This window comes from Rhodnius prolixus, unplaced genomic scaffold, assembly GCF_049639745.1.
Source record: "Rhodnius prolixus isolate KJV_2025 unplaced genomic scaffold, Rpr scaffold_5, whole genome shotgun sequence".
Classification (NCBI taxonomy): domain Eukaryota; kingdom Metazoa; phylum Arthropoda; class Insecta; order Hemiptera; family Reduviidae; genus Rhodnius; species Rhodnius prolixus.
In genome coordinates this window covers 14,966,562-14,988,360 of record NW_027411624.1, presented here as the reverse complement: position 1 = coordinate 14,988,360, position 21,799 = coordinate 14,966,562, and the positions used below count along the sequence as shown (strand labels likewise).

The following is a 21,799-nucleotide window of genomic DNA, read 5'->3' as shown; positions in this document are numbered from 1 at the left end:
CAAAATACTTTTTGTTGGAGGCCTCAGATGATCTGAATACGGATATTTCTGTAAAATATCTTGTAACTAGCAGGACAATGTGAAAATTACCAATGTTAAAAATAAAACTGTTTACTAATTAATTATTCCAATTTCATGATGTGACATAAAAGCTAAAAGAATACGTCAGAATTAATTAGCAATTATAATCATCTATTTGCATACAATATATTCAAGACTATTTATTATCAGTCCAATGGTACCTGCATAATGTTTGAACTTTGTTATTATACTCATGGGAATTTATTCATTAATTAAAATTGGTGCGCCAATATGTTATGTACGTCATTTTGTTTACAATTGTATTTTCTCATGTACTTTTATTTGTTAAATGTTTTCTGTGGATGGTTATATTAAAAACTAACATTTCAAAAGTTTAACGTTTGGAGCGCTTCATTATTTTAGTTAATTGTAATTAATTTGTGGTATGTACATTATTTGATAATTAGTTTAAACCATATTTCACTAGCTGTATTGTTCTAGCGTGTTGTTTTTTTTTCATGAAATCTGCATATTCTAACTTAGCCTTAACTATACATTAGAAAGGGCAATAAGTTTTATTGTTGACAGTTTTTATAAACGCTTGAGTGTGGTTTTTTTTTTTTAATAACAAAAACTTTAGCTGTTCATCATTCTTTATTCAGTTACTTGTACCAAGGTTCGGTTATTTAGCCAGGCTCTTCCAAACCTGAATTTCCATAGTAATTCTGGAAGTATGTAAAAGTTAAACCTTGTGGCTGTTGTACGCCTAAATCATATGTTTTTTTGCTAGCAATCTGCTGGAAAGGCTGTGGAGCTGTTGCAAAAATTGCATTAGTATCCTCCTAACTATTTATTCTATGTACATCTTTCATCTTTGATTAAACACAGCGACTTTTCAAGATCTTGTATGCAGTTGGAAGTAAAGGGATTCTTTGATCATTTTCAAACATACATGCTTATTTATGTAAACACGGGAGTTTTTGCTCGTTTTATACATAAATAGTGTGTTCATCTTCATCTTCAGTTATGTTTCAAATGAAAGTAATAATAATAATCATAATAATAATGTAGTGAATCTAATGATGCTGCCAGTTTTGTATAGTGATGAAAGATCTTCCCCAAAAGAGTGGACGGTAGAAGGAAGCTTAGCCAGATTAGATAGAACTAAAACTCTTATATCAATTATTCTTCTTAGAAAATCCGTTCTGGAATACTTTCAGTTTATTCTCAGAGAGTAGCTCCATTCTAGTGCAATGTACGATTGAAACCATGAGAATTTATCAAGAGAAAATTGAGTAACTACATCAGATTTGAATCTGATGCAAAACTTTCAGCCAAAGCTCGTTGAATATAAGTTCAGTAGAAATTACATATATTTATAAAATATCTCAATTAAGGAGTTATTAGCTTTTCATTTAATATTAATTAAAATCTAAACTTTGAACATTTTATTAAAGTTAATATTAATTTAACAAAATATGAACCATTAGAATTCTCATTAAAATACATTTCAGAATTATAAAATAAAGAAGTATTTAAATAATTGAGATCAATACTGCTAACCTTGATTGGATGAAATAATTAATTGCCTAAAGCGAAATGGAAACATAGGGTTATTTAAAGTTTAACCTAATTAATTAACACTAATTGGAAGCGTAAAGTATCAAAAAAGTCTGGCTGATTTTAAATAACTCATTATAAGAGTAAACAAGAAAAAAATTACTAAATTAAAGCCAAAGTAAACAAAAATTATGTTTTTCAAGCACGCGTGATTGGATTTAATTGGGAGTTATTTTTCTATCTTGAAATGTTTGACTATTTATTTGCCCATAGTTTAGAATAATGTAAATGTAATTTTTGTAGAATTCGTTTCTTGAGTACATTTCAATAATAATGGTTGAGTGTATGTAATGGTTCTTACAATTTCCAATTATTTCCGAAATCTCCGAAATTTAGCTGAATCTTTACGCTCAGAACTCCATAATACAGTAAAAGCTCTGTATTCGCGGGGTATATGTTCCATAAATATGCCGCGAATACAGAAACCGTGAATACGGAATGGTAATTTATATGGGATTATAGGGGATACGTTCCTAGCTGACAAAATAAAAAAAAAACAAACAAATATAAAAAAATCAATTTAATTGAAGTTTTTGAACATTTTAATTAATTATCTTAAGGCTTAGGCAATGGTTTGAAGAATTTTGTAATTTTCTCTTGCTTGGCAGTTTTTAAAAGCTTTTGTTTGCAGTCAAAGTTTGAACTTACCACTACAACTACCATCAGGTTCTTTAAAATGAGCGTTAAGATACTTTGCCTTCTCCCGGACCATTGGACCACTCATGGGCACCCTTTTTTGGTTGCGGTCTTCGATCCATAATGACGCCACTTCCATTTTTTCTATTGCTGGATCACGAACAATTTTCGCTGACAGTGAAGTTGAAGCTACAGACGATCTTATTTTATCTTCGGATTTTTTTATCGATCGTACAGTTGATTCGTTGACATTGAATGAGCGTGATATGGATGCAAATGACTCTCCGTAAATGATCAAGCATTTCTATTTTCACTTTTAGCGGTAACAGATTTTTTTCGTGTCGAAACTCGTTTCTCATTTTTTTTAGTTGACATTATAAATTAGAAAAAGAGCGGTAGAGACGTGTTACTCGATCACAATTTTTGTAACGAATGTGAAAGACGAAACAATAAAACACGCAAAGCGGCTTTTACTATAGAACGGAACATCAACATTTAAAAATATACTTTATTCATCGAGTAATAAGGTTGCTTTCATTCTGTGCGTTTACATTCTCAAAAACACCGATCGCGGCGAAGGCGGCTTATGTCAAAGTCCTCGGCGATATCATTTAACAACATACTTTAGGCAAAGTTGTAATAAGATCTATTTTACTTTTTTTATTAGTCCATTTGACGGCATTTACAAAGGATATTGGGTTGGATACCTATTGGAATCCTTTTATTATCATAGTGTACTTCCGCGAATATCCGCGAATATAGGAATTTGGTCGCATTTTTTTAATCCGCGAATAGTGAAAACGCGAATGAAGGAAGCGCGAATAAGGAGCTTTTACTGTATTTCATCTAAAAACACTTATTATATCTAAGGATCGGAAAACTAATTAATTTTACTTAATTGTTTCTGTAACAAAATCCCTTTTTTGGCTTTTATAATAATAGGCATTTTGCACTGGACCGGTCCTTCGAACTGCACTCTAAATTTTACCGATTTTTTTTTTAGAAAAGAAGTATTATGGTGAGCCTTCTTACATATTCTCTCAATTATTGTTAATTCATAGGTCATTCAAGGAACGAAACCATTTATAAAGTGGTTAGTGTCTTGGATTAAAGTTTTTACAAGTACGATACGCTAGACCCAAATCAGAGCACTCATATGACACTACTTTAGATGCTCTACTAGAGTCTATCTAGAGTCGAAGAAGTATTTGTGCAAGTATTTCCCTTGGATACACGCAGTGATTCGTGACATTTTAAAAGCAGCTATAGCTCCTCCCCTGCGGAGATGTCTGCAATAAAATGAGAAAGAGAGGTGGAAAAACACATTTGACACAAATAACTTATAAATAATATTATCAACAATTCTCTACAATACAGAAAAAAAGCATCTTTTTTTGCCTCAACGGGATTTTTTTTTTCTTTTTTTTTTTAAATTCTTTAATTCACGCATCAGTAAGTAAATTGTATTTGATAAGAAATAAATAAATAAAATAAGAAAACTTGGCTTATTGGTTAAAGATTTCAGACGTGATGCGATAAAAAAGAAGAAATCAGAGACAGACTTTTCTCGTATGTTTGGATCGACTATGGGGAAGGGTAAAATACAGTTTAGAAGTAAGCAGCAAACCATAGAATGGCATATTACAGTTTTATAGCCTCCTCTCGGCTAACATACCACTTCTCTTATCGGATATGCCCTACTTTTCCTCTTGTATATGACGACAAATATCTACTTCTTATAGTATAAACGTATATAATTGTCTTTATCGAATGAATCGTCACCCAAATTGGAAATAATTAATAATAATAATATATTTATTTCATATAAGGTTACCAAGACCTTTTTTGCAAGGAGCTTGCGTTTGAAATTATATCAATAAACAGAAATAGTTGTAAATAAAATATCAACTTTAGGATAAAAGAAATAAACTGAAATAACTACTAGCACCATTAAAAATTTATAAATATAAAAAAATAAAGGGCTAAATGAAATACCAAATCTAGTAATAAATTGAAATAAATTTATAAATATAACTGAAATAGAGACTTCAACAAATATAAAATAACTGAATAAATACTACTGGCTAAGAGTGCTAAGAAATATTGCTGTCAGCACATTTATACACTGGGCCAAAAAAGTCTGTGAACACTAACCTAAATTTTATTACTTTTATTATTAACTTATTAGAAACTTCTTTTATTTTCAAATGAAATATACTATTCGATAGAGAGAAACCAGAGTTTTCATTTTATATTCAATCTTTTATTTTTGTTCATCAGGAATATCACAATTAAATGTTTAACAAAACAACCATACATACGAATGCAAAAAAAGTCTGTGAACAGCTGTATAAATGTGTAAAAACATTAAGATAACAAACAGAAAAACGATTGAATAAAGTTTCAAAGTTCTCTATTGTATTGTAGAAACCACAACAGTCAGTTTCGTGAATAAATAATCTAACTAGTATATATTTAACCACTAATATGGAAGTTCCCAGACCAATTCGTGAACTTATTGTGAGGTTGCGAAATGAAAGAAAAAGTATTCGAGAAATAGGGAAGGTAGTTCAAAAAAACCCTTCAGCGGTACATAATGTAATAAGTACGGAAATGTGATTAGTAGGCCACGCATTGGACGGCCACCAAAACTTAATTCCTTTCATAAACGGCAAATTCTGGTCTGTTCGAGAAGTACCCAGGACAAGCGCTCAAAAAATCAGTCAAGAATTATCAAGTGGTTATGGTGTAAGCGTAACACCTCAGACAATTAGAAATAAATTGCATGAATACGATTATTGCGGTCGAGTCCCAAGGAAAAAACCTTTTATCAATAAAATAAATCGTAAGCGCCGATTGGATTTCGCGAAAGAATATGTTTCTAAGCCTTCTAGTTTCTGCGAAACCGTAATCTTATCAGATGAGTCGAAATTCAATGTTTGTGGGTCTGATGGACGACAAAAAGTGTAGCGAAAAAAAATGAAGCTATGAAAATGAAAAATATAAAGCCAACTTTTAAGCATGGGGGTGGCAACATTCTGGTGTGGGGTGCATGAGTGCTAAAGGAGTGGGCAAGTTAGATCTAATTAATGGTATGATGGACCTAATGATGTGTATGTGGATATATTAAGACGCAATTTAAGAGAAAGTTCAAAAAAATTAGGGTTGGAGGGAACGTTTGTCTTCCAACAAGACAATGACCCGAAACATACCGCACTAAAAACTCGGGAATGGCTCTTATATAATACACCCCGGCGCCTAAACACCCCTCCACAATCTCCAGACCTTAACCCAATTGAACATTTGTGGGATGAAATCAGCCGCCAAATAAATAAAAGAGGAATAAGAAACCGTGAACAACTAAAAAACGCTATTTTAGAAGAATGGGATAAAATTCCAACGTTGACGACCACAAAATTAGTAGGATCGATGAAAGCTCGCTTGTTGGAAGTGATTAGGAACAAAGGAGGTCCTACAAGTTTTTAAAATTTATAATACACGTACAATGTGTAAGAATGATTTATTATCTGCAAAGTGTTCACAGACTTTTTTTGCATTCGTATGTGGGGTTGTTTTGTTAAACATTTAATTGTGATATTCCTGCTGAACAAAAATAAAAGATTGAATATAAAATGAAAAACTCTGGTTTCCCTCTGCCGAATAGTATATTTCATTTGAAAATAAAAGAAGTTTCTACTAAGATAATAATAAAAGTAATAAAATTTAGGTTAGTGTTCACAGACTTTTTTGGCCCAGTTAAATGCAATTAAAACAATTTATTTATTAAGCAATAACATGAGCTATTAATTAATAATGAATGAATAATGTTTAATAAAAACTTCTTTGTACGATTTTTGCAACCTTTTAATTGTTTTTAAGGTAAAGCTAAAGTATTGAATTTTAGGCATACTTTATTTTTTTACATTGACGACACTTAATTTAGATTAATTTTTGTTTTTATTTAAATAAACATTTATGGAGATATTTACGGACTGCACAAATGAGCATTTAATGGAAAATGTAAGTATAAAATCGAAGCAGCTCTCGTTTGGCATCACGAGATGTTTAACTATTTATGAGAGGTGGGATGTTGCGGACATTAGTTAGTGAATAAAATGAATTGCAAGGAAAAATGGAGGAAGAAGAGAGTGATTTCAAATAGAACAATATGGCACTGAATACAAAGCGAGAAAGTAAGTATTTACATACTTACAAAAGTTATAATTAATTTTTCTTTCTTCACATTTCTTGGCTAGGAACGCCTCAAGCTTCTAATGGGTTTCCCAGGTATGGACCAAAACTTCTTGGACAGAAACTTCTTGAAATGGTAAGATATTTTAATGGTGAGAGAGATGAAATTTTTAGCACCAGGGAGGTTGCCGAAAATAAGGAACATACTGCTCGTTGTGAATGGATGTGAATTAAAAACATAAAATGGAACCATTGATGATTCTAAGAAGGATTAGAATTGCGAGTGTCCGTAGTCGGTGATAAAGCCCCTGCACAGCCGCCATTTCACGTTGGTTCATAAAGGTTTAACTATAGTATTTGCCTTATATTCAGGGCATAGTAAGTTCAGTAAGAACCTTCACAGAATTGGTTAAATAATCTAGAGCACCTCTGCCGACTGTGTTGGAAAGATGGAGCTGGAAACGATCTCAGATTCTGTTTGTTTCTTAGCAAATCACTTGGTATCTGGATAGTTTGTGTCCTAAGACTAGAAGAGATTATATTTTAAAAACGAATATGTATTGCTTTAAACCCTAGGACCTTGTTGGTTAAGCCTCTTTGGCCGTAGTTCCTACTTTAATTTAATCTTGTGTTAAGGGCACTTCAAAACATGTATTCCGGAAGTACTTTGACACCATTGCATACCCCTACTTATGAAGTGTAAGCACGGAGAGTAGTAGATTTATTATTTTATTCTGCTTTTAAAATTCATTTGAAGTTGAAGTTCATTTAGAGTACATTTAATTAAAAAATTTAAACTGTGTTAAGAAATTTAATAAAGTTCTTATGTAATGTAATTTTTTAATGGGTTTAATTAATTTAAAGTATACTTTTAAGTTAATAATGGAATCTGAAAAATATCAATTTCCTTTATTTTATTTTTTAAAAAAGATAAAATCATCCCAGGTGAGTCTTTACTATATTTACAGATCCTAGGGGGACTACCCCAGGGGAAATCATGAGTCCCTTACTCTTTCAATCGTGGTTATATCTGAACCCGAAGTTAACTTCCTTTGCAGACGATTAAATGATAGCCTCAACCAACATAGACATTAAACTATGCATTACTAACTCACAAAAATCATTAAATATCAAAAGAAACCTTGAAAAGGTGGAAGCTGCAGCTGAATCTGAATTGAGAAAATCTGAAAACTGAGGGACAATTTCTTTATCCTCTCTTTTCAAAGTTCCAGAAGGAGTATCTCTGATCTCGAAAATTGAACAACCAGAACGTTTTCTGGAAGTAAAAGTGTCGTGCCGTTACCTCATCGTAATCCACGCATATACGATTGACTTGGATTCAGGTCAATACTAATCTACAATCAGCATACACTTCAGTGTTACTGTTCCCTTTTATGACAGTAACCTCTACTCACTGACGAAACGTCTACAGATTTTCTGTTGTACAGCAAATTATAATGAAAGTCCAATAGTTTACTACCAACTCATGCTATTCAAGCTATCCACAATTATATGACCAACTTAAACGCTGCCATTCTTATCACACTATTCTTTGATCACAGCATCGAAAAGACTGAAAACAAAATTATATCAATCCTTACAAAAATTAAAACATAAAAATAAATAAAGTATTTCAGCTAAATGTTATAATTAGGGAACGGATTCGTATGTATTTACATATTTTTTTCTAGGTAATTTACAGACGTTTTTCAACTAGAAGTATTCATACTGACACTCTTTAAGCCGTTTGAGCCTACTTTTATTTCACATATTTCCACATATTTGGATGTTATCGCATATTTATACATATTTGATTAAAATAAATAAATATTTCTACATATTTAATCAAAATATGTACATATTTTTTCATATTTTTCATTTTGGGCATATTTTCATAATTGGGAGGTGGTTGACAGGAACTGTGAACCACAGATTGTAGGGCTGTGAATCACAGTGGTTAAAAAAGTGTTCTTAAAAGCACCAAGTCGCATTAAAATGCTAAAAGATCTCTATCCAGACTTGTGCCTTCCACCAGAACCAATATTGACAAGATGGGGTACTTGGCTGGAAGCAGCTCAGTATTACTATGAAAACTACAATAAAATCAAGAATGTCCTTTCACATCTCGAAGACGAAGCAGTAGCGATAAATACAGCCAAGTCTTTATTCGAGAAACCTAATTTAAGGAACGACCTTGCATTCATTTATGACAATTGCGTATTTCTTGCACAAGCCATTACCTAACTTGAGTCCCAAAATGTTCGACTGACAGAAAAAGTGTCCAACGTTAAAAAAGTCATCGAAAAGGTGGAAGGAATACCTGGGAGTAAGGGAGATCTGATCAGATCAAAACTGGTAGAAGTACTGAGCAAGAACAAAGGGTGGGAGACCATCTGCCAGATTTCTGATATTATCAGTGGAACAGAAGTCACCTCAGAACATCGTGTACCCTTTACAACCAACGAGATAACTTCTTTCAGCAAGGCACCTATAACATCTGTAGATGTTGAACGATCTTTTAGTCCATCTTACGCCCAACTCGTCGTTACTTTACGTTCCAATATTTGAAATTTCATGTGGTTGCAAACAATTTCGAAGAGTGAAGTTTTCAAAATTGAAAATTTAACACATCTTTTTATAAATAGTAAAAATGTTCTTTGTTGTATAAATCATTATAAATTGTAAAAACAAATTATTTTGTTCCTAATAAATTATTATAAATTGTAAAAATGTTCTTTTCTTGTATAACTTGCCCCCCCCCCAAAAATTCCATTTTCATAAAAAAAAAATGTCCATTTTGCTTAAATATTCCAGAAAATATTTTAAGAAAATCACATATTTTCCACATAATTGACGAAAATAAATGCATATTTTAATTAAATATTTGGCATTTTTAAATACATAAAAATCCGTTCCTTAGTTATAACGCTTTGAATAAAGTATGCAATGATACCCACTCTGGGTCACAAATTTTAATTGTTTTATACCCACTACAACCTCTCTTATTATTATTATTATTCTATTGTTTTACTGAAGCAAAGGTCAAAATCAGCGCATCTCACTGGGTTTATAGAGATAAATCGATGCTCAGATATTCATCCCATCTTATTTCATCTGAATAGAAGCGATGTTTAGAGTTAGTTCATGAAATATGAGACTCAAGTTTTGTTCATTTACTCACATAATATCAATATTGTGAAACAATAAAAATTAATGAAAGTTTCGAGTTATTAATCTACAATAATTTATTGAATGTACTGAAACTTGTTGGGAAAAGTTTGGTTTCATAATGAAAACTAAAACTAATAACTGGCTAAACTAAGGTTGAATAAAGTTTATTAAAATCTAATACTATCAAATGAAACTGTTTTATTTGTTTTACGGTTGATACTACATAATATATCTTTCATATTCCTCGCAGCGTTATGTGCTGTCTAACGCTAGTGAAGGATGTTTAACAGTTAACTGTTCGCCTAGGTCATTAAGGTATTAATTAACTTGTCTAGTCAAGCAGAAAGTCTATTTGGACCCAATACTAGATGGGTAGATTAACGTCCAATCTCGATTTTCTGTCTCCATGGATTAGCATGCTGGAATTATATTTGAATCTATTCCAGTATCAATTTATTCTCCACTTCAGTTAATAAAAAGAATCGAATGTTTTATTTGGATATCCATTTTTTTAAATGAGATTTATTAGCTAAGGTTTAAAGCTATTAGAGTTGGTTTTTAATACGTTTATCCTATTTTATTAATGAGTCAATTAAAATAGATTAAGCTTAAAATAATTGAAAGTATTTTTATTCTGTTTTTAAGCACATTGAATATAATACTTTACCTCTCCTATTAACAGCTCTTTCGAAACTTTTTCTTACTACAACTTTAAATAATAATGCTACAGTTATTCATTAAAACTAAGGGACTGAAGTTGTAATTTGAATACCCAATGAAAGAAACTGAAGATGATTGCTAATTTATTTAAGTAATACATTTGTAATGAACTTCAGCCACGCTATTTAATTATTTATAACACAACATCAATGTGTCTGACTACAGTGAGTTCATTTTGGTCTGCGTCAAAGCGTTATTAATTAACTCAGAGAATAAAAACATTATCGTCTCAACAAAAAATTTTATGATAGTTACATACTGCGTGCTGCAGCGAATGCATTTGTCGAAATTTTAGTGCTGTTTTTTCACATATTATAATCCTAACTTCTAAAACTGTCAAAATTATGCGTTGTGTTTTGTTTATCATGATGGCCATCTCTCTCTAGAATTCGGGACAGATGGCCATAACAACAGTAGGGATAGATGGCCAATTGCTTTTTTTTTTTTTTTAAGAATAAAAAAATGTTTCTCTTAGCATTTTTTTTCTGAAATTTTTACCTTATCTTATGTTTGTGAGCGTATGAAGTTTCCAAAAATAATAATAAAGTAAGCCTAGCCCTTAACAAAAATTCGCAGGCACCCTCCAAATAAAATGGTGGCCATCTCACCCTACTTTACCCTGCTTAAAACTATTTTTTAAAGAAATAGTTGAACCTATTTTTTATTCTATCACTTTTGCGATTTCTTATTTTTGTATCAGTATATCCAGGCTAAGATCAACTAGGCAAATTGTATACAGTACTAATTTAAAATTCAAAATGAATAATTTTTTTTGTTTAAAATTTAACCCAGTAAAAAATAAATTTGTATTCTGTCCTCACATTTAAGTATGTACATTTTTATTTAAACCATAAGTTGAGGACCAATTAATTGCATTTGTTATTTATTTATATTTAATAATACCCTTAAATAAAGTATTTGTTTATACTTCAGTTCAATACGCGAAGTGAACATAAAAAAAGTACTATTTTACTCATTGTCAAATTTTAGCTGATTTCATTTTGTCAATTAATCTAGTAGAATTCATAAATCTTCTTTTCTTTAGATTTACGTAGATTACTTGTAACATTTCTATTCGTGCTGAAGGCTGCCTCTGTCACTATTATCATACAAACTTGCCAGTGCAACCAGAGTATACAGATTCTCACAATTAACTACCAGGTAATTAGTAGCTCGTGTTCAGCACTAATCTTTAATTGCTCAGGTCACAATAGTTACAGTTTCACAACATTTACCTAAATTAACTGAGCAGGTAATTGTTCTGAAATATATTGTTAACATTTTGTTATATTCTAAAAGATGTGGGGATTCATTATTTATTTCTAAATGACTTCAACAGCTTTGTAGAACATAATAAAAATATATAGTAAAATTCTAGATGAACTGGAATCCGATCCTGTGTTTTTCCCTTGAATTTTTAGCTTTCAAATGAAGGCAACACGAGATGTTTATTTTAGCACTGTTCATACAAGTAGGTGGTAGAGACAGAAAAAGTGGAATTCTCGACGGACTGTAGCCAATTCGGTATTTTAACTTTCATTTTCCAAATGAACGCTACCCGTTATGATTATTTCATCACTGGCCGTAAAAATTACGTCTCAGAGACAGAAAAAGTGAAAATCTAGACTAACTGGAACTCAATTCGGTGTTTTTCCGTTGTATCCTGCGTTTTCCAAATAAATGCAACCAGTAATGTTTATTTTAGCTCTGTCAATAAAAGCAGGTGACAGAGACAGAAAAAAGTAGAAATCTAGACCAGGGTCCTTCTATATATCCTTTCATATCGTTCAAATATCGAATTGTTATATATCCTGTTGTAATAATGCTATTCAAGCGAAAATACATAGATATAGGTGAAAACGAAGAAAACGAGTACTATAAATGTATGTATCTTCGCAGGGATTCCACTATTACAACAGGAGTTATAGTAATTTGAAATTTGAAGGGAATACAAAACTACGAAACCTTATCACCTTATATCTCCTTTTAAAACACAGCTAGAAACCTGGAATTGTGGTCAATTGTAGAGGTAAACGAGTACTACAATTGTGTGTATTTTCGCAGGGATTCCACTATTACAACAGGAGTTATAGTAATTTGAATTTTGAAGGGAATACAAAACTACGAAACCTTATAACCTTATATCTCCTTTTTGAACACAGCAAGAAACCTGGAATTGTGTTCAATTCTAGAGGTAAACGAGTACTACAATTGTATGTATCTTCGCAGTGATTCCACTATTACAACAGGAGTTATAGCAATTTGAAATTTGAAGGGAATACAAAACTACGAAACTTTATCACCTTATATCTCCTTTTTGAACACAGCAAGAAACCTGGAATTGTGTTCAATTCTAGAGCTAAACGAGTACTATAAATGTATGTATCTTCGCAGGGATTCCACTATTACAACAGGAGTTATAGCAATTTGAATTTTGAAGGGAATACAAAACTACGAAACTTTATCACCATATATCTCCTTATAGAATACAGCTAGAAACCTGGAATTGTGTTCAATTGTAGAGGTAAACGAGTACTACAATTGTATGAATTTTCGCTGGGATTCCACTATTACAACAGGAGTTATAGCAATTTGAAATTTGAAGGGAATACAAAACTAAGAAACTTTATCACCTTATATCTCCTTATAGAATACAGCTAGAAACCTGGAATTGGGCTCAATTCTAGAGGTAAACGAGTACTACAATTGTGTGTATTTTCGCTGGGATTCCACTATTACAACAGGAGTTATAGCAATTTGAAATTTGAAGTGAATACAAAACTAAGAAACTTTATCACCTTATATCTCCTTATAGAATACAGCTAGAAACCTGGAATTGTGTTCAATTCTAGAGGTAAACGAGTACTACAATTGTATTTATTTTCGCTGGGATTCCACTATTACAACAGGAGTTATAGCAATTTGAAATTTGACGGGTATGCAAAAGTAAGAAACTTTATTACCTTATGTCTCCTTTTTAAACACAGCTAGAAACCTGGAATTGTGCTCAGTTGAACTCGCCTCTTCTAATAGTGCAATCCTTGCGAAAATACAATACATACAATTGTAGTACTCGTTTCCCTCTACAATGGAGTGCAATTCGAGTTTCATAGATGTTTTTAAAGGAGATATTAGGTGATAACCTTTTCGTAGTTTTACATTTCCTTCATACTCCGAATTGCTGTATCTCCTGTCCTGTTGGTGTAATCTTTACGAATATTTATGCAATTCTCATTTACTCATTTACGTCTTGAATTGTGCACAATTGGCGCTTTTTTTTTTCTATACGTAGATTTCGCTTCTTTTTTTTTTTTAGATCTCTGGGCATTAAAGCAGTAGACAGACACTGAAAAGGTAGAAATATTGACGGACTGGAAGCTAAATCAGTGTTTTCCCTTGTAATTTCACCTTCATCCTACAAATAAAGGCATGCTGGTATGTTTATTTTAAGCCTTTGCTGTAAAAGCAGGGAACAGTGACAGAAAAAGTGGCCATCTAGACGAACTAGATGCCAATTTGGTGTTTTTTTTCCTTTGTATTTTGCCTTTCATTTTCCAAACGAAGGCAACCCGTTATGTTTATTTTAGCCCTGGCTATTAAAGAAGGAGTCAGAGAGAGTTTATACAGGCTTAGTTGCCCCTGAAAGGCATTGGGCCATGTATATACTCGTCTTCAGCAGTTACAGGGCTAACTGAGGAATTGTGTTTACAGTATTGCTTTGATCTCCGCTAAGTGCTAGCTTCTTCATAACAATTTTTTTTCTATTTTCATTTTATTTTATTTACTTCGTGGACCATAGGCCTGTTTAAGCACCCTAGCTTTATACGGGTAACTATAGGACTTATATTGCTTAATCGTCTGGCGTGAGGTATTCATCTAATCGCTACACATTTCTTTTGAAAATGCACAGCTTTTGACGTCTGCTTCACTTAAGACTATTTCATTTATTTTTCTTTTACTATAAATCATTTATTGATTGATGTAATTTTAAACGTGAACATAAATTTTGGTAGAGTTTAAATCAAGCACGAATAGTGGATAAATAAGGTGTTTAAATGTTGTTGTAGAAACATGTACAAAGTAGGGGCAAGAAGGAATGGTAACCGAATTCGTAACTGTAATGTATAACTCAGTGCCTGCCGTTGTAAAACGCTACTGACGTTAATTTACTTCCTGAGCAGTAGCCTGCTCTCGACGGTGGCCAGGAGGAGGAGGAGGGCTCTTGCTGTATACGGGTAGTTGGTTGATGTCCCAAAGGGGTTGGCTCTCCTCTACCCTAGGTGAGTATGCATGCTGTATGTGTGATCCCGCATCACACAAACACAATTTCAGTACAGTGCCCGAACCTCCCTCTATCTCTTTCTCTGATGAACACCCAGCATCCTCTGCAAGCCGTCCTCCTCCTCTTACCCAATACATCTTCCAGTCACAAACACACTATACTCCCCATACCCGCGTACACAGTTTTACACGACCAATTTAACTTGTCAGAAAATTTCTTGTCTTCTCCATCTTTTCTCCCTTGTCTACAGCCTGCTCACAGGAATTTTTATCAAGAGAAATGTTTTTATTTGTTCAGTTTTTTGTAGTTGTCTGCCTGCACGAAGTTAATCTCGTGACGATAGTTGCTTATTAATATATTGTGCATTATTAAAACATTTTATTGGATTTCGCAATTTGTAAAATGAAAATCACTCAAATATATTGTATGTTTATCAATTACTTTCTAATTAACACAATTCTCTTCAACTCTCTATAGTTTCTTTCGGTAGCTTTTCTTAAAAAGATATCAGTGAAAATTGAAATTCATCAGTCTTCATCAATACTACAAGACATATGAGTAAAACATCGATATTCAATCGTACGACAGGTTAAATTCTAAGGAGAAGCATGTTTGTTATTAAAGTCTACTTTAATTCCATTTTGACTTCTCGAATTTTCACTATAACCATACAATCCATCCCATTCTCATTGCACGAGCCCTATCTAAATTCTTTAATCCCTGTCTTGTTCTAGTACCTTGTTCTAGTACCTTCATACTTAAAATTTAATAATTGCCTTGGGCTGTATTTTGAAGTCTAAACACACATACAAACTGTAAATTAGATTGAAAACACAATAATTTAAAATAGGTTATCCACAATTATGACCACTGTTGCAGCAGAAATCAGCTATTAACATACCTTTCAATTTAAAAATCCTTCTACATATTGTCAACAATCTCTACAATGCCTCCGATTCCAGAAAGACCTCAATGTTCCCTTCATTATTCTACTTTAATTCCATTTTGACTTCTTGAATTTTTCACTATAATCCTACAATACATCCCAATTTCATTGCACAATACTCTAAGGTACATTGGCCGCGCGATCTTGCTCCTCTATTACTCCCAAGATCATTTCCAAAGAATTCCCAGCATAATATGGCTCCTCCAAACAAGTAACACTGTTTATGACGTTGTATCTTTGCTACCTTAAAGAATCTGTTCAAAATATGTAACTTTAGATCAACACATTTACGTAATATATTTATAATATACAGTTATACAGAAATTTAAACGAATTGTTAATCATAATTGGTCAGAGGTTTTCAGTTTCTGACTTGATTTATTTCAGTTTCCAGACCAGATTATTTTTAATGATATTTTGTTTTAATAAATGAAAAATCTTTTATAACCTCAGAACCATGAATTTCTGAAACATGCTTAGTTATAGGATTAAAGTTATGTTTCGATAACCTTAAAAAATGTAAAATGTGTACAGCTTAGGTCATATAATAGCATAAATTAAAATTGGAGCTAAATTGGAAGTTTTGTATTTTAATATTGATCTATACACGATCTGAATCTTTATTATTAATGATTGTGAGAAGTCTATTCGAAAAAAAAAGTGTAATATTTTCAAACTATGAAAGGTTTTCTTTTTTCATCAATGAATAAGTACCAATCATTTTAATGTTTTGGAAGGAATTTAAGGAATAGTATTGGTGAAATAGTTGTCTGGGGAAATGTTACAGTAGCAATACTACAGTAATACTACAGTAGCTGGCTTTTATTCAATAACTGGAATAGAATTATTATAAAGCTAATAAGAAGAGCAGTGGTCCATGAACATTATTTATTTATTAAATATAAGGGAAAAAAAGTAGAAAATGAGGATGGCTGATTTCTATTAAAGAGAAAATGCATTAAAGAAAAAAATATGGATAAAGTATCTTTTAGAAACCAATTGGTCCAAAGAAATTGGGCTCTTCACTTTGAACTTAGAAATTTCTACAGTATAAAAGCTCGTAAAGCTTCTTAGACCTTCGCTAAATCTTTCTTCCATTAAGAGGGATTAAAATGAGCTAAATTAAAAAGCTTTTGGAAGTATACAGAAATAAGAATAGCAAATAAAATAGGTTAAAGGGAAATTCTTTTATTTGGGTTCTCTCTTTTTCATGGTAAATTTTTTTTTATTTGAAATTTTAAATTTTTAAGAAGATAAATGTCTGGAGGTTTTACATGGCCAGAAATAATATTTTCTTTCTTTATTTATTCAAAATTATTTTGTGTTTATGAATGTACTGGAAAGAAATTGATCACCTCAAATGGGCCAAAATGTAGCGAACAATATCTCTCAACCAAAAATATCAATTTAGATTATTATTATTTTAAATAGATTTTATCGAAAATAGCTGCAGCAGATGTTCTCTTTAAAATTTTCTTATTCTGTACAAATTTTAGATCTATTAATTTTAATTGAAAAATTTTACATTAGAAAATTCTATAGAACTTTATGCTTAAAAACCTAATTACATAGATGCGTTTCTGTAGATTCTGAAATTGCTAAATATGACTGATTATCTTGGGGAAGTTTACTATTAATAGAGGAACGTATTTCTCAAGTTTGCAGTTATACTAAAAATGTATCAAGTACAATTGAATCTGTTAATCTGAAAACTATTCTAATGACCTTTTGCTAGGATATTTGGGTACAATTATTTTCCTTCATCTATGCATATTTATACAATCTCTTTTTATGCAAAAAGAAAGATCTGCTTCAGACGCAAACTTTCGTCATTTACTTCAACAATTCTAGGTACAAATACTCTTCTGAACGAAAATTGTTAAGTGTGTAGTTGTTGTTCTGAAACACATTCATATTTTTTTGTATGTTCGTATTGTGTATGCTAGTATTTTGAATTTTGTAGAGAGGCTTTTGTTAATTTTGAATTCTGGGCAAGCATTATTTCTATTATCAACTTGCTAAGTTTAAGATCTCATGCCTTCTATGTGTTATTTGTGCTCTGCCCTATTATTACAGTTAACCTGCCAAGTTTTACTTCTTTGAATGTAAGTTAATATTTTTATGTTAAGTCTAGCTTAGTTTCTTCAGTTTTTTTTTTTTCTTTCTTTTATCTGTATTTTGTTTCAAGAAGTTGGCTTCACACCAAGGTGATTTTTCAGTGTAATATAAAGTTTAACGTTGCTAAGAATTAAATATGATTCTCAAGTTAGGAGTTTGTGGAATATTTATGAGTAGAACCCTGTGAATAAAAGTAAGAGATTTTGGGCATTGGATTTTTTTAAAACAATTATAATTTTGTCTCATTACAATGCTAATATAGAGTTAATTTTTGTAATTATATTTTTTTTGTGGTTAACTTAATTAAAACTCGACAATGTAATGCTCCTGAAATAATAAATTACATGATGCTATTAATCAAGAAGATTAGGTTAACTAAATTCCTGATGCACAATACCATACCACATATTTAAATTCCTATTTAACCAAATTAGAACTTTTAATTGCTTTTACCATTAGTAAGGAAGCAGAAGTACGTTCAAACTGGCACTGAGACAAACTATTAAGGCTTATAGTATTTCATGAATTAAGTTTAACAGAAAATAAAGTATTGTAAACTTAGCTATTAATCGTAAAATCTAATTGCTGTTAATTTTTTTGCTATTGCTCAAAAATCACTCACCACAAACATCTGTCATTAAATGAATGATAATGGGTTTTTCTAATTTTAATTGAGAATGCCTTTTTGTTTAGAGAAGAAAAAAAAAAATAGAGTGACTTTAAAGTAGCATAATGAAAAGAAAGCAAAGTAAACTTGAACAATTTAGCTTTATGAGAAGTAAAATTATATTTGCTCACTCAAGGGATTCCTTTTTGTAATTAATGGTTAAACATTATTATCAAAAGCAGAATAAGACTTGGGAATGTTCATTTTCCCAAAACTTTTAAAGTATAAACATGACCTGAAATTAGAGATAACTTATTCTAGTAAAAGTTTCAGTAACTTAATTTAAACGCGGCTTTACTTAAACAGATTCAAGTAGTTAAACAGATTATTTTAGGCATTCATGTCAGGACCCCACCACAACGGTAACTTATTTTATAGAAAGAAAATCACATAATTAAACTAACATTATGTACTGCAGCTAAAGTTTGTAATTACTTTATATTTAATTTGAATGAGAAAATTAATATTTTTTTCTGGTATAATATGAAAATGAAGGTAATTTCCCAAATCATTTCCAACAGCTCCACCCAATAAGAAAGACAAGTTTTACCAGCTTTAAGTTGACCAATATTCATAAATTTTTGGAATTCTAACAACTTTAACCACCACATTTAGTGCTATTTGATTTTTATTTTTATAGCATAATCTTTTGCACAGTTTTGAAGTCACCTATATGAGGATAGTTTAATTCTATAATTCCCCTCAGATACCTGCAACAATAAGTTTGATGTACTCTAACACCAACATGGACTATGTAGAACACTACATCAAGTACCTCGCTACTGGTTTCTTCAGCAAGTGAGAATCAAGTCACAACCACCTATGCAGGCAAATAGGGGACTATACGACTACAGTTTGGACATGATGCACAGGCACAGGAGAGTTAAGGACTCCCTGAAGTGAAATTTTCCTTAGTGGCTGAGGGTTTTTCATCGTTTTTTTCCCCTCATTACTTACTTTTATACTATATTCTGTAATTACCTGGAGGTTATAGTATTTATACTGGCACTCCTATGTACATATGTATATACTTTCAATTATCAAATAAATTTTTATCTACCTATCTATCTAAGTTTGATTTGGTTAATGTTAAAATGTCAATTGTATTTTTTAATTTTACATGAATCAAAAAGTGTAGTGTTCAGTGAAAACTGAAGTCACAATCTCTACACGATTAATAAAAATCTGAAATTGATTTGTAAATTTAAAAAAAACATGGGTGCTATGTCAGATAATTGTAAAAATTATAAATCAATACTCGTATTATAATAGATACGAAGTTAGCTTAAATTAATTTCTGGGTACCATTTTAATGAAAACAGTATAAAAAAAAATACATAGCTTAAAGTTTTATTTTGGTTGTGGTATTTTCAAATTTTAGGTACGCATTTAATCCTCCTTTATAGTATTTAAGTAAAACTACATTTCACTGAAATGGTCAAAAAGTTATATCGTTTTAAATTCACGGATAGAGACGGTAGTGGAAATCTGTTAAACTGAAAAATCTATTTAACAAATTAACAATCTAATCACTTCAGATTTGAAAATTTAGTTCTAAATTTAGATTCTTATTATTACTAATGAGTAAGGCCATTCATTATGCAGAAATGATTTTGTAAGAGCAAATCCTTCTCTCAGTAGTGATCTTAATCGAATTTTGCTGGACAAATGTTTCAGTTAACGTTTCAAGTCTAAACAAATACAATTAGTGCACTAAGTTTATGAAAAATCGAAGAAGTTGTTTTGGAGAGAATCTCAAAAAACAAAAACAAAAAATAGATTTAATAAAATTAATTTTGTCCAGGACATGATTGACGCTTTTGCGGAGGCACCTTAAAAAAAAATATGGAATTTCTCAAAACATATGTTTGTGAGTAAAACTGAAAATAGAAAGATCTGCATGATTCCAATGCCTTATTAAGAAGTTTACCTCGTAAAAAAATACTTAGTTAAACAAGAACGATAAGTATACTTTGCAAGTACTTAATTCTTGTTACAAGATCTTACTTTCCAAGACGTTCTAAGAGTCTTAATATCATCTCCCTTCTCATTTACATCCTATTTTTCTTCTTTTAAAGAGTGTTGCTGAATTTGCCTAATTTGGTAAAGAACCTCATTTTACCACCTCAACTGTTTCTTAACCCACAATATCGACGTAATCCTCGCTTTTCTTTTTTTCTTTTTTTACGTTGCCTTAATTTTCATAACAATTTCTCCAGTCGTTTCAACAGCAGACTCTCTGTTCTCTGGACTCTTCTTGATCCACGTCACGTTATAATAAACCCCCAGTCCTAATGTAAATTGTCTCCTTTTATGCTTAATTTATTTGCAGAGAATTATTCTTTTATTCTTTGCAGAGGAGAACAGCAATTTGCAAGCGTAATTTGCTAGTTAAGTAAATGATAAATGCTCTTTTACTTCAACAATAGTGCCGCCAAATATATTCTATAGTGAACAGTTGGAACAAATAACTGTGAATTAAGAGCAAAATGGGCAATTGCTAGTAAATAAATACGCTTTATCACAAATATAAGTAATTATTTGTGGTTATAAGATAGAACTTTCCACAATACAGATTAGAGAGATGGTTAACCTCACCTTTCCTCTCATAAATTTTAAAGAGATCTGATGTTAATGAAAACTTTGAAATATTGAATTAATTTATTATATGCAGCTACTATCCTGGCGTAAACTTTGTGCTAACACTAACATGAACATTGATCTTAAAGTAGCAATGCACTTATTATTTAAAAACCTTCATTTTATAGTCCCTTAGTATCTTAAGTCGATTCCGACTGTAATAACAATGAAGGAAATGAAGTGGAGTGATTCAAACTATTTTTGACTTTTCAGACTATTGCGAAAATTTAGAAAATCTCTTCAGAAAATTTACAATTTTTATTTTTATCAAATTTTAAAATTTAATCCTTTTATAACAAAATTGGTAATATTGTAAAATAGTGTATTATTTTTATAGGGGTTCGATTACCGGTCTAGGACTTGCAATTTTATTTAAAGGTTTATGTGAGGAATTTACAGTTAAGAATATTTTATTTTGCCTTCGTTGCATCTAATGTTGCACGTAAAGCTTGCCAGAAAGAAATTGGCATTATTTTATTGTATTTTTATTGATAAATAATTCTATATTTTTCTATTTAGAAATTTACGAAATACAGAACATAGTTTTATGAACCATTAAATAAATTTTAATGTAGAAAAAATACAGAATTTGTCACATAGGAAAAAAAGAAATTCAAAATGAGAAAAATAGATATATACCAATCTTATAATGATCTTATCCAACAAAATATTATGCTAGATGCATATATATATATATATATATATATTTGATATATATATATATATATATATATATATATCAAAAGGGTTAGGAGCGAATGGATTAAAGGCCGAAGAACTCCATCCA

The 21,799-nt window shown here is 31.1% G+C and overlaps 1 protein-coding gene across 2 annotated transcripts in view; it reads left to right on the top strand.

Moving 5' to 3' along the window:
- Nep3 (M13 family metallopeptidase neprilysin 3) overlaps positions 1-21,799 on the top strand; it is a 352,598-nt gene that overhangs the window by 147,670 nt on the left and 183,129 nt on the right. The window lies entirely within an intron of this gene.